This window comes from Ursus maritimus, unplaced genomic scaffold (assembly GCF_017311325.1).
Source record: "Ursus maritimus isolate PB19 unplaced genomic scaffold, ASM1731132v1 scaffold_3, whole genome shotgun sequence".
Lineage (NCBI taxonomy): Eukaryota > Metazoa > Chordata > Mammalia > Carnivora > Ursidae > Ursus > Ursus maritimus.
Window position 1 is genome coordinate 11,216,077 of NW_024425563.1, and position 13,989 is coordinate 11,230,065.

The 13,989-nt window shown below is 39.2% G+C and overlaps 2 protein-coding genes across 3 annotated transcripts in view; both read right to left on the reverse strand.

Moving 5' to 3' along the window:
• Nucleotides 1-13,989, reverse strand: part of LOC103669080 (olfactory receptor-like protein OLF3) — a 116,797-nt gene that overhangs the window by 68,473 nt on the left and 34,335 nt on the right. The window contains exon 1 of one of the 2 annotated variants that reach the window (XM_008697403.2): nucleotides 6,128-6,892. The exons of the other annotated variant lie outside the window; for it this stretch is intronic. The gene's annotated coding sequence lies outside the window, so the exon portion shown is untranslated. Of the gene's footprint in view, nucleotides 1-6,127; nucleotides 6,893-13,989 lie in introns of those variants that run through there. 2 annotated transcript variants of the gene reach the window in all.
• LOC103668971 (olfactory receptor 2F1-like) overlaps nucleotides 1-13,989 on the reverse strand; it is a 104,240-nt gene that overhangs the window by 55,908 nt on the left and 34,343 nt on the right. The window lies entirely within an intron of this gene.

Here is a 13,989-nt window from a genome sequence, read left to right on the forward strand (position 1 = left end):
CAAATCTGCAGCCATTCTCTATATGTTTTGAGTTATGATGGTCCACTCACAAATGAATAATCCAGCTGCCTGCTCAGAATATAGTATTGAGGAATGACATTTCCCTTGGTTAATCTCCTTGGACATGAGCACCTTGCAGGAAGGACTTCATGCCAGTGTTTTGTGGAGTAGGGTGGATGTAGGATAATTACTAGAGCCATAACAAAGAGAGCATACCACGTGACTTAGTATGAAAGATGCCATAGAAAGAGTCTATGAAAAATTTTCTCTTTAAAATACTGATAGTAATGCCTGAAATGTGTTATTTTTATGTGGAACATCTCCTTTTGAAGACATATTTAAATATGAAAAATATTAAATGGAAGGTTTACGATATAAAGCAAATAATCTTTTTGTGAACTAGTACGTGAATGATTCTGACGTTGCAGAAAAAGTCAGGGGTGAAGTACACACAGCAAGATCAAATTTTCCCAGTTAAAATATTACCTTTCTAGACCTTAGTTAAAACTAGTTCCCAGTGCCTCCTCCCATTATCCAATAATTATTAGTTACACAAATATCAGGACTAAAATGTTCTATGACAAAGAAATGAAGACATAAAGTAGGTGAACAAATTTCTCACACAACACCTTTTATATGACACAATACACCTAATTTAAAAGTTAATTTTTAGCCAACCATTATGATCTTTAAAAAAAAAAATCTATTCACTGATTCCATGGAAACGGTTATTTTTTCTGTTATAAATGATGTAAATTGTAACAAGTTAAATGTTATTTTTCAACCTATTCCACCTCCTTAAATTCAACTACAATTATTTTTCTTATTGTTTCAATCTCCTACTACCTGATGATATCTTTGGCTGAAAGTACATGTCATCTGAACAAGATGAACGGTGAATAATTCAGACAACAATGTTTACTGATGTTAAAACCAGGACTGGCCTGTATCTCCATGGGGTATGTAAAGTTTGGCCTTAGCTTATTCCTGCCTCCCTTTATCTTATTCTTGCTTCTAGCCCTTTATTTACAAGCCAAATAGTTTCACGCCATCTCTGTAACTCTTTATATCAAGGTCTACCTTCCACTAAAATGGTCCATGCTCTAATAAAATTGCCCATTAGAAATATGGTAAATTCTCAGGCAGTAATTTTTGGTAAAATTTGTAAACACATGGTATTTGGGAGTCATGGAAATGAGGCATCTGCAACTTGTCTGTCATCATTGACTTTAACTCTAACCAGTAGATCTCCCAGAGAGGAGCCCCTTCGTGTTGAGCTCACTAAGCTCTGCAGAATGCCTAAGAGGAAGGGTGTTCCCCCAAGTAACAGTATGGCTTTTCAATGTAGTAAAGTGCCCATTTAGCCTTCCCAGATTCCTGCTGTAATAGAACTGATAAGGCTATCATGTGTAAACATTTTAAACTACCAACTTTTTTCCACTTCTTTTGGCTGGCTTCTTCAAGAAATTATCTTCTCCCTCTCCTCATACATTAGGAAGAGACAAGTAAGTATTGATTTGAACAGACTCAGACTGTATGCACGCTATAGGATTCCTCAGTGCCTCACTTTCCGGGATTATATTTCAGAACCATATCTCTTCCCACTATTCATGCCAATTCGAAGAGGGCATGGATGGACAAAACACTGGAGCAGCCTCAAAAATCCAATCTGAAACACTGAGGCTTACGGTAAGCTCACTACCCATATTTTTCCCCCATTCATTACATCAATAATGCCCTATAGCTAAAGGGGGAAAGCTTCTTCTCCTCGGAAAGTCTGTGCATATCTTTTTCAATCCTCTACTGCATCTTAATCATATTGGCTTCGTATTTGGAATCTGCTACAACTTCACTGCAACAGACAGAAACGAAGCACGTGAAGGGGAGTCCCACAACCTACAGACATGTCTCATCTAATGCTGGTCAAAATAAACCACTCCTCATACATTAGGAAGAGACAAGTAAGTATTGATTTGAACAGACTCAGGATGTATGCACGCTATAGGATTCCTCAGTGCCTCACTTTCCAGGATTATATTTCAGAACCATATCTCTTCCCACTATTCATGTCAATTCGAAGAGGGCATGGATGGACAAAACACTGGAGCAGCCTCAAAAATCCAATCTGAAACACTGAGGCTTATGGTAAGCTCACTACCCATATTTTTCCCCCATTCATTACATCAATAATGCCCTATAGCTAAAGGGGGGAAAGCTTTTTCTCCTCTGAAAGTCTATGCATATCTTTTTCAATCCTCTACTGCATCTTAATCATATTGGTTTCGTATTTGGAATCTGCTACAACTTCACTGCAACAGACAGAAACGAAGCACGTGAAGGGGAGTCCCACAACCTACAGACATGTCTCATCTAATGCTGGTCAAAATAAACCAGACCACATACATACGATTACATACTTGAACTGCCAATAGAAATAGTACTTAAATTTAGGGAAAGATTCATCAGACTTATGGCTGAACACTTGGATGCTGTATACATTTAATGCATTCATTGTGAGCAGAAATATTTGCAACAACCTAATGTTTGGAACAGAGAACCCAAGGATCACTTGGGAGGGTGATCTCAAACAGGTTTTATATCTACAAAAGGTAACCAGTTTGCTACTTTCCATCTAGATCTGGTGCCTGGCATTTCACATAATCCGCAATTATTGAGGCTCAGTTTCTCCATTTATGCAATACTCAAATCGCCTTGAATGATGTTTTATTATGGTTTCATTCGATAAATGTTCAGCTTCTCTGCATGTCTTGTCCCCAGTGGGGAGACCACAGCAGTGTAATTCCCTTAATCTACCATGTCCCCACAGTGCAATCCCTACAGCCTAATCTAGAGGAACTAACTCCAAAAATGAGAGTCGGGAGACCTCAATTCTAGTCCCAGTCCACATTCTGAGTGTTGTAGGACTTGAACAATTCTCTTACTCATCTTACATTTCCTAACGCTGAAAGGAAAATCAAAATACGTTGTACACAAACTCTTTGGGAAAATTAAGAAAACTATAGCGTGCATAGTTATTAACAATTTATCTTTTTGGAAATTTAATAGACTCCTACTACATGTTCATGAATATAATACGTAACTATCATCTTACAGATCTGGTTTGTCCCTTAGGTCCTCCCCAAATATGATGTAGAAATCCTCCCTACTATCTTCAGTTTCCACATACTAATCATCCTCTTCTGCATCTCCCCTGTTTCACTCTCTCTCATTCTCTCCCTGTTAGTACATAAGCTCAGCACTGAGAACCCTTAGAACAGTACCGGAGCCCCCAGCTTCAGGAAGGCAGAATTACTATACAACATTTGCCATATTATTTAGGGTGAGAAGATTACAGCCTTTGTGGGTCATATCCTGATCCAAATCCCTAACAAGTCAGATCAATTCTATTTCTGCCTCTCTAGACACACCTGTGTACACACACCCTCTGCTGGTGCCTCCATTTGAGCTCTGATTTGTGTCTGACAAACAGACGAGTCTACTTCAGCCTAAGCTTATGTTGGTTTCTAAAGAAGGTTCCCTCCAATAAAGTCGTGGACCAGAGAGGTGAAGAGTCCTAGACTTCTCAGGCTCTTTGCTAAGAATTCATCTGGGACTAGTTTAGATTGTGAGGGAAACCGCTGCTAGAAGGTTCACAGGTGCCCCACAACTGGCTCCAACACAAACCTAGTGAGGTGCAGCAGTGTCCGAATTAGCAATGTGGGGCTGACAGACTCCCCTCAGGAGCTTTATGCATTAGAGTGTCCATCACTGTCACCACTCCCAGTTCTCAAGGGCAGGGCCTCCACGCTGCCCTTCTTCTCCCTGTGAAGCCTGTTCTTCCCCACCCTCCTCAACCACAGTAACCCCCTGAAGCCAAAGGTCATTCTAAAAAGCCAAAGATGCCAGCTGTCTGAGGTTTTAGAATATTCTGTAGCCCAAACCTGACATTTAATTCGCTTGCCCCCTTTTTACTGAGCAGTGACTAAGTCAGCAACCAAACCTGGTGAAAAAAGTCATTCCCTTCAGCTCCAGGATACCCTTGTCTGTCCTGAACACAGGATCATGGTGCCAAGATGTGCAAAGACCCTACTACACCTGCTGAGAGTTTTGCAAGGATGGATGAAGAGTATGGAGAGCTCATCTCTCATAGTACTATTCAAGTTCAAAAAAAATAGCACTGTGTAAAAAGATTTAAGACTCAAATAGGATCTATAGAAATAGTTTGATGGTCTCCAGGGGAAAAAAAGGGAAAAGTAAAGGAAATCCAAAATCATTAATACAATTTTCTATACCTCTTCAAATTTTTAATATTTATGAAAAGATTGAATGTAATTTGGGCAGACAGCAATCACATTACATCTCTTACATTCTTCAGGCAATGCTTCTATAAGTGAGTCATTTGTCCATTCATCTCCCAGTCCACTACACAGTCACTCCAGAACCATCATTTACATATCCACACACTCACCCACTGTCCATAGCCCTCTCCATACTCACTCAGCCACCTGCTTATCCCCTCATCGAGCACTTGGCACCTCATCTATTTCCCTAATGTCCAGTAATTATCTTCCATATCTTTTATTCTCACCAATGTGACTATCATCCTGCTTGTCCTCTCATTCATTCGGCCATGTTACCATAATGTCTGATACTACAGCAACCAGTGACTGTGACAATGTTTCTGTGATATTCCAAGCAACAGAAAGGGAAAGTAGAGATGCTTCTCATTCGTCACCTGAATTTCTGGACGCCCGTAGATTGACAGAATTGGTTGGATACTTTCTCTGAGGAAAGGTGGAAAAATTCCATGGCTGAGAGCGCTGTAGAAATAGTGTCTAGACACTCACATCACTGTTGTTCTTCTCCACTCATCTGCAGACAACAAAGGGAAACTCCCAAATTTCAAGCTTTGGTAAAGATCCCACAGCTCTCTCAGTTGCTCCTGCTCCAGGCCTGGGGCAACTTCCCTGTCATTCAACTGCCATCACTCAGCAAGTTATATCAGTCTTACTCAAAACATTTGTCCCATAGATATTTCCTTTCCATGGTTAATGCTGTTGTTTTAGTATTTGTACCAAAGCGCCAAATAATTCACGGCACATCAAAGTACGATAGCCTTCACTCTACCCAAACTCACTGAATTAGACCCTACACAGGAGGGTCAGCAAACTGTGTCTTAATGAGTCTTTCAGGTGTTTCTCATAAAATAAATTTGAGAACTCTTAGAACAATTCATTCTGTAAACCATGGTCACATTAATCTTTCATTATAACACTTTATTCTACCATTCTTCACTTCACAAATATTTCATCTACAGTCTCCAATGACTTCAATGCCACATTTCAACTAAGACAGAAGAGGTTCAAAATCAACCACAATCTCCGTTTTCCCTGCTGCTCTTCCCTGTGAGCCAGTTCCTGCTGTTCCCCAAACAGCAAATGCTCTTTTCTGCCCACAAAGTTCATCTCATCAGTGTCTGCCTAGGAACCGAAATAGTTCTTTCAAAAAGCATTTGTGACAAATGCACTAATATGTACTATCAATGTGTAGGCTTGGTTTGCAAGATAAACATGAATATAATGATTTGCTCCAAACACTACGCATATAATTTGGGTAAGCTGCTTTCGGAGAAGCAGTTTATTTGACCTAAATTCCTTGCCTTAAAAGTGATTATTTGTCATTTTATATTTTACTTACCTGCAAATTATCACTCCCACATCCCGCTTATACTTTATGTTTTAAAACACACCTTTAAAAGTAGGTGAAAATATACCACTCTGGTACAGGATGTTTCTGGGGGCAAAGTGGGGGGGGGCAGGGAGTATATGGGAACTCTCTGTACTTCCTGCTCCATTGTGCTATGAATCTAAAACTGCTTTAAAGAACACAGTCTCCTTTAAAGGAAAAAATATAAAGTACCCGAGCTTGTTCCAGCTTCCACTTAGGCTGTAAAAGCTGGAAAGAACATTGGTTCCCCCCTAAAACAAGAAAAGTTAAACCACAGAATCATAACTATTCCCAGAATCATCAGAAAGCTGACATTACAGGGCAACCCAAAAGCAAGAACTCTCAAGAAAGATCAGCACATCCAGAGAGAGAGAGAGAGATGATGTGAGCTCTTACTCACCTGGGCCAGAGCCTGGGAGGAAAACAGGGCCAGCAAACCAGCCCATGAGACTTGCCTTAACAAATGGCTGAAGTGTGAGGGTGGGTTTCTAGAAGCATAGAACGGCTGAGAGCCACAGCAAAACAGCAGTGCCCGCCGGTTCTCAAGATCTTCTCCACACGCATGGGACAGATGTTCAGGGAAAAGTGCAAGAGCAGAGAAAGCCTCCTGCGGGGTGCAGGTTCGGCGAAGGCAGCACAGCTGTCAGCGGGAGAAGGCACGCTCTGGGCACAGGTGCCCCCGCATCCTGGAACAAAAGCCTGAGCCACTGGGGGAAGGGCAGCAAACTGTTTCCCTCAGAGACACATGCAGACTCATTACTGAGGGAGGAGAACAGAAAGCAAAACCACACATTCTTTCTCGAGGGTCCCTGGGGCAGGAAACCACTCTGCTCAGACAGTGAGCCATCTCCTCAGGCTGCTGAGGTGGAAAGACCACCAAGAAGGCCCCCACCCTGAGACACAGGGACAAAAGATGTGCCTTTGTCCTGAGAAGGAGCCAGGACAAAGGCATAAAGCCTCAGGCTCCATCCCCAGGCCAGCAAGATGGAGAAACAAGGCACAGCTGTGAGCCGGGGGCTCGGGCAGCCTGTGGACAGACAGACACTCTCTCCACATGCAGCCTCACAGCAGAGCCTACAACTCAGGGTGGGTCAGTGACACTGGGAAGAGCCCTCCAACCCCGGACACCCCACACTAAGCACAAGTCCTGATACAGAAAATTAATTTGTTGGTAGATGGGGCGATCACAGCAACCCAAAACTCAAGCCCTGCTCAACCCACCAGTGCGTTGATTCCCCACTCTCCTCACCAAGCAAGACCACAGCACAGACAGAAGGGATGTGTGTCCATTTCAGCAAATGTTACTCATCTCACTTTATTACCCCACACTCAAAAGGTTCAGTTGCCAGTCAAACCAAAGGTCAGAGGAAAAGGCAAAAAGTATCTGTGTCACTGAACAAAGTTAACACAAGCCAGAATCAGATGTACTTGCTCATAGGAACTATCGCACAGGGTTTTAAAGTCACTCTCACAGATCAGCGTAAGGGTCTAGTAGAAGAGATGGACAGTGTCATGAGTGCGTGAGAATTTCCATAAGGACTGAAAGCGCGTGGAGGAATTAAGTAAGCGTGCTGGACACGAAGGACACAGAAACAGAAATAAAAGTTTGCTTATGAGTTGACTCAGTTGAGCTGAGAAACAATCAGAGAGCATGAAGCAGAGGAGCAGGTCCAGAGAGGGTTATCTGGGCCGCTGACCTGGAGAGGGGAGAAGGGCAACAGCAAGGCACGAGGGTCGGGAAGGCAAAGGGATCCCAGGATGAACAGTGAGCAAGAGTCGAGCGATGTTAACCAGAGCGAAATGAGCAACAGCATCTTCCAATGTCCTCCTTTTTGTCACGGGTATATTTCTATTGTGACTGATTTTCTGCTTCTTTCCATTCTTTTCCTACTATTATATATAAAGAAGCTGTCCATGGTGGTCCATTTTACAGTTTATTCCACAATTTACAGAACATTCACAAGGATGGGACATTTTAAAGAAAGTGGTGAGTCTGTATAAAATTGCAGAGTGGCGCCTGGGTAGCGCAGTCGATTAAAGCGTCTGCCTTCGGCTCGGCGTGATCGGCGTGCGGGATCGAGTCCCACATTGGGCTCCTCCTGGGATGCTACTTCCTCTCCCCACTCCCCCTGCTGTGTTCCCTCTCTCGCTGGCTGTCTCTCTGTCACATAAATAAATAAAATCTTTAAAAAAAAAAAAAAAAAAAATTGCAATTTGAGAGATGAAGTGTTCCTCTGAAATCTCATATTTTTAAGTTAAGTATAATTGACATACAATATCAATTAGTTTCATGTGTATATCATAGTGAATCAATACTTATATATTATGAAATTATCCCACAATAAATGCAGATTACCACCTGGCACCATACAAAGTTATTACAATATTACTGATGCTATTCCTACGCTCTACATTATAGCTCCGTGACTTATTTTATAGCTTGAAGTTTGTACCCTTTAATCCCCTTCACCTATTCACCTACCCCCAAACCCTCCCCCTCCATTAACCACAGTTTGTTCCTGTATGAGTCTGCTCTGTTTTGTTTTGTTTGTTAATTTGTTATGTTTTATAGATTCCAAACAGAAGTGAAATCATGTGGTATTTGTCTTTGACTTATTTCACTTGCGTAATGCTCTCTAGTTCCATCCTCGTTGTCACAAATGGCAAAATTTCATTCTTTTGTATGGCTGAGCAAGGCACATATGTACCACATCTTCTTTGTCCAGTCATCTGTTGGTGAACATGGTAGCATCCATATCTTGGCTATTGTAAAGAGTGTTTGAATGAACATAGGGGTGCATATATCTCTTCAAGTTGGTGTTTTTGTTTTCTTAGGATAAATACCCAGAAGTGGAATTGCTGGGTCATACGATATTTCTATTTTTAATTTTTTGAAGAATCTCCATACTGTTTCTCATAGTGACTGTACCAACTTACATTCCCACCAATGGTGCACAAGGGCTCCTTTTTTACCACATCCTCATCAACATCTGTTGTTTCTTGTGCTTTTGATTTTAGCCAATCTGACCAGTGTGAGGTGACATCTCATTGTGGTTTTGATTTGCATTTCCCTAATGATGAGTGACGTGGAGCATCTTTTCATGAGCCTGTTTGACATCTTTTTGTCTTCTTTGAAAAAATGTCTAGTCAAGTCCTCTGCCCAATTTTTATATGGGTTGTTTGTGGGGGTTTTTTACATTAAGTTGTATAAGTTCATTATGTCTTATTTCTTTTGGACATTAAACCTTTATCAGATGTATGATTGTAAATATTTTCTCCTATTAAGTAGGCTGCCTTTTTGTTTTGTTGATGGTTTCTTTCACTGTACAGAAGCTTTTGTTTGATGTAGTCCCATTTTTAAAATTTTTGCTTTGGTTGTGCTTGCTTAAAGAGACTAGTCCACAAAAGTATTGCCAAGACCAAGACAAAAGAGCTTAATGCCTTTTTTTTTCTTGTAATTTTATGGTTTCAGGTATTACCTCCAAATCTTTACCATTTAGAATTTATTTGCATATGGTGTAAGATAGTAATCCAGTTTCATTCTTTTGCATGTGGCTGTCCAGGCCTCCCAACATTAGTTATTGAAGAGACTGTCTATTCCCCATTGTGCATTCTTGCCCCCTTTTTCATGGCCACATATGTAGGGGTTTATGCCTGGGCTCTCTCTTCTATTCCATTGATCTATGTATCTGCTTTCATGTCAGTACCATATTTTTTTTATTACTATAGCTTTGTAGTATACTCTGAAATCAGTTATACCTTCAGCTTTGTTCTTCTTTCTCAAGATTGCTTTGGCTATTCAGGGTTTTTTGTAGTTCCACACAAATTTTAGGAATCTTTGTTCTAGTTCTGTGAAAAATGCCATTAGTATTTGGATAGGGATAGCAATCTCTAGATTGCTTTGGGTAGTAAGGACATTTTAACAATATTAATTCTTCCAGTCCATAAGCATGGAATATCTTCCCGCTTATTTGTGTCATCTTCAATTTCTTTCATCAGTGTTTTATAGTTTTCAGAGTATAAGTCTTTCATCTCCTTGGTCAAATTTATTTCTAGCAATTTTATTCTTTTTGATGCAATTGCAAATAGAATTATTTTCTTAATTTCTATTTCTAATAGCTCATTATTAGTATAAAGAAATGCAACTGATTTCCATATGTTAATTTTGTATCCTGTGACTTTACTGAATTCTTTTATTAGTTCTAATGGATTTTGGTGGAGTCTTTAGGATTTTCTATATATAGTATCATGTCATATGCAAATAGTGACAATTTTACTTCTTCCTTTCCAATTTGGATGCCCTTTTATTCCCCCTACCTAATTGCTGTGACTAAGACTTCTAATACTGTGTTGAATAAAAGTGGCAAGACTGGGCATCCTTGTCTTATTCCTGATCTTAGAAGAAAAGCTTTCAGCTTTTCACTACTGAGTATGATGTTAGCTATGGGTTAGTCATATACAGCCTTTATTATGCTGAGGTATATTCCTTCTATACCCACTTTGTTGAGAGTTTTATCATAAATGGATGTTGAATTTTGTCAAATTCTTTTTTGCTTCTATTGCAATAATTGTGTGGTTTTTATTCTTGATTTTGTTAATGTGGTATATCACATTGATCGACTTGCAGGTGTTGAACCATCCTTGAATCTCTGGAATAAATCACACTTGATTGTGGTATATTATCCTTTTAATGTACTGCTGAACTTGGGGCACTTGCATGTCTCAGTCAGTTAAGTGTCTGACTCTTGATTTCAGGTCAGGTCATGATCTCAGGGTCGTGAAATCAAGCCCTGCATCAGACTCCACACTCAGCATGGAGACTGCTTAAGACTCTCTCCTTCCCTCTCCCTGTGTCCACCCACAACATACTCTCTCTCTAAAAAAACGTATTGTTGAATTCAGTTTGCTAACATTTTGTTGAGCACTTTTGCATCTATGTTCTTCGGGTATATTGGCTTGTCGTGTGTGTGTGTGTGTGTGTGTGTGTGTGTGTGTGTGTGCATGTGGTGTCTTTGTCTGCTTTTTGGCATTAGGGTAATGTTGGCCTCACAAAATGGGTTTGGAAGCATTTCTTCCATTTCATTTTTTGGGGAATCACTTGAATAGAATAGGTGTTAATTCTTCTTTAAATGTTTGGCAGAATTCACCTGTGAAGCTGTCTGGTTCTGGACTTTTGGGGTTTTTCAAATAACATTCATTTTAATTACTTATAATTGATCTATTCAGATTGTTTCTTTCTTTTTGATTCAGTCTTAGAAGGTTGTGTGTTCCTAGGAATTATCCGTTTCTCCTAGGTTTTCCAATTTGTTGGCATATAATTGTTCGTAGTAGTTTTTTATGATCCTTTGTATTTCTGGGGTGTGAGTTGTAACTCGTCTTTCATTTGGACTTATTTGAGTCCTCTTTGTTCTTGATGAGTCTGACTAGAGGTTTGTCATTTTTGTTTATCTTTTCAAAGAATCAGATTTTAGTTTCATTGATATTTTCAATTGACTTTTTGTCTCTATTTTATTTTTTCTCTTCTGATCTACATTATTTCCTTCCTTTTACTAACTTTGGGCTTTTTTGTTTTTCTTTTTTATAGTTTCTTTGGGTATAAATTTAGATTGTTTATTTGGGTGTTTTTTTGTTTCTTAAGGTAGGCATGTATCACTACAGACTTTCCTCTCAGAACTGCTTTTGCTGCATTCCATTAATTTTGGAAAGTTGTGTTTCCATTTTCATTTGTCTCAAGATATTTTTTGTTTTCCTCTCTGATTTCTTCACTGACTCATTAGTTGTTTATTAGCATCCTGTTTAGTGTCCACCATGTGTTTGTGTTTCTCTAGTTTTCTCATAACTGATTTCTGGTTTCATAACACTGTAGTTAGCGAAGATGTTTGATATGGTTTTAATCTTTTTGAATTTATTGAGACCTGTTTCTCAACTTAATATGTGAGCTATACTGGAGAATGTTCCATGTGTACTTGAGAAGAATGTAGATTCTGGTGCTTAGGGGGAGAATGTTCTGTATGTATCTATTAAGTTCATCTGGTCAAATATGTTGTTTAAAAGCCAACGTATCCTTATTGATTTTCTGTCTGGATAATCTATCCATTGATGTAAGTGGGTATTAAAGTCTCCTACTATTATTGTATAAATGTCAATTTCTCCCTTTATATCTATTAATATTTGTTTGATATATTTAAGTGCTCTTATGCTGGGAGCACAAATATTTTAAAAGGTTACATTCTCTTTTTGGATTGACACCTTTATTATTATTTAATGCCCTTCTTTGTCTTTTGTTACAGTCTTTGTTTTAAAATCTATTTTAAAATCTGTTACTACTTCAGCTTTCTTTTCATTTCCATTTGCATGGAATCTCTTTTTCTATCCCTTCACCTTCAGTCTGCATGCATCTTTCTTTTTCTTTTTTTTTATTTTAGATTTTACTTATTTGACAGAGAGAGAGAGAGCACAAGCAGGGGGAGTGGCAGGCAGAGGGAGAGGGAAAAGCAGGCTCCCCTCTGAGCAGAGAACCCAATGCAGTGCTTGATCCCAGGAGCCGGGGATCATGACCTGAGCCAAAGGCAGATGCTTAACTGGGTGAGCCACCCCGATGCCACTGCATGTGTCTTTAGATCTAAAATGAGTCTCTTGTAGGCAACATAAAGATGGGTCTTGATTTTTAATCCATTCAGCTACCCTATGTCCTTTGATTAGAACATTTAGTCCATTTACATGTAAAGTAATTATTGACATATATGTATATGTCACCATTTTGTTAATTATTTTCCGGTTTATGTAGGTCTTCTCTGTTCCTTTTTTTTATTCTTTTAGTCTTTTTCCTTGTAATTTGATGGTTTTCTTCACTGATATGTTTGGATTCCTTTCTCTTTTATTTTTTTCTGTATCTATTATAGGTTTTTGGTTTGTTGCTACCATGAGGTATGTATACATATGTATGTATGTGTATACACACACAAACACATAAAATCAGTTTATTTTCAGCTGATAGTCAATTAAATTTGAACAATTCTAAACCAATTTTGAAATCTATTAAATCATGTGATTTGACATGATTTTTCTCTTTCCCCATTGCCACTACTTCAGTTCAGATTCCTCTAATGTCTCAATAGTATCACTGGAGCAGTCAACTAGCTGGTCTCCTAATCTCTAATCTCTTCTTCCTCTGAATCATTTTCAAGAGTAATAATTCTAAGATGTAAGTTTCTAGCAAGCCATACCCCTACTTAAAAATCTTTACTACCTCCATAACACTGTTAAAGTTAAAAGATAGTTTGGCATTTGGTGCCCTCAGTAATGTGACCCTTCCTTACCTGCCTGCCTCATCCTCACTAATTTTTCAATTTTCTCTGCCTTGTAAACCAGCTTCAGGACATTTTTTTAATTCTTGTGTACTCTTTCAGCTCAGCACCTGTCACCAGTTGTTACTTTGCTTGAGTTGTTGTCATCTCAATAACTCATTCTTACTTTCCTGATCTCCACAAGGACCTTTTCTGATTCTTTCATACAGGAAGACTTCTGCAATCACCCCAAAGGCTCATTACCTGAGAAACTTATCACACTGCATTTTAATTGCTTCATCATCTATCATCCCTGCTATGTAGTTATATTATGGTCAGAAATAACATGAATATGAATCCATTCACTATTATGTCTCAAAAACCATTACAAATACATACTAGATTCTCCACTAATACTTCTTGAATTAACACCAGGAGAAATTTAGCCCACTAGCATTGACATCTTTTGACAATCTGCCTATATCACACATTTTAGAACTGGATTATTTTAGATTAAATTAAAATATCAAATGGGCTCTGGATTAAATGAAACTTCAAACTCTGTCACTGAGATTGTGTGACAATGTGTTCAGAAGGGGAGAACTACAAATCCACTGGTTTACACAAGACACCAGAAGAAAGGACTTTGAGATTTCTTCAAGGGAGTGAGAAGATGATCTACTACCCATCCTTTCTCCTCTTTCACCTTCCTTACCCATGTACAATATTTCTTCCCCCTTTTGTTCTTTATTTAGGTGTTTTGTCAGAGAGGAGGTCCAGTCTCACACATTCAACTTCACTAGTTTACAAAGATCAGCTAGAGCCCTGTTGTGTGTGGGAGAAGGGATGGGAGGAGGTGTTCAGACAGAGACTAGAGACTGCACAGTTGACCCAACTATCCTGATTCCCAAAATACATATTGACATTGTCTTATCTTTTAGTGGCTTTGGCTCAGAAATCTGTCCTTTCTCAGATT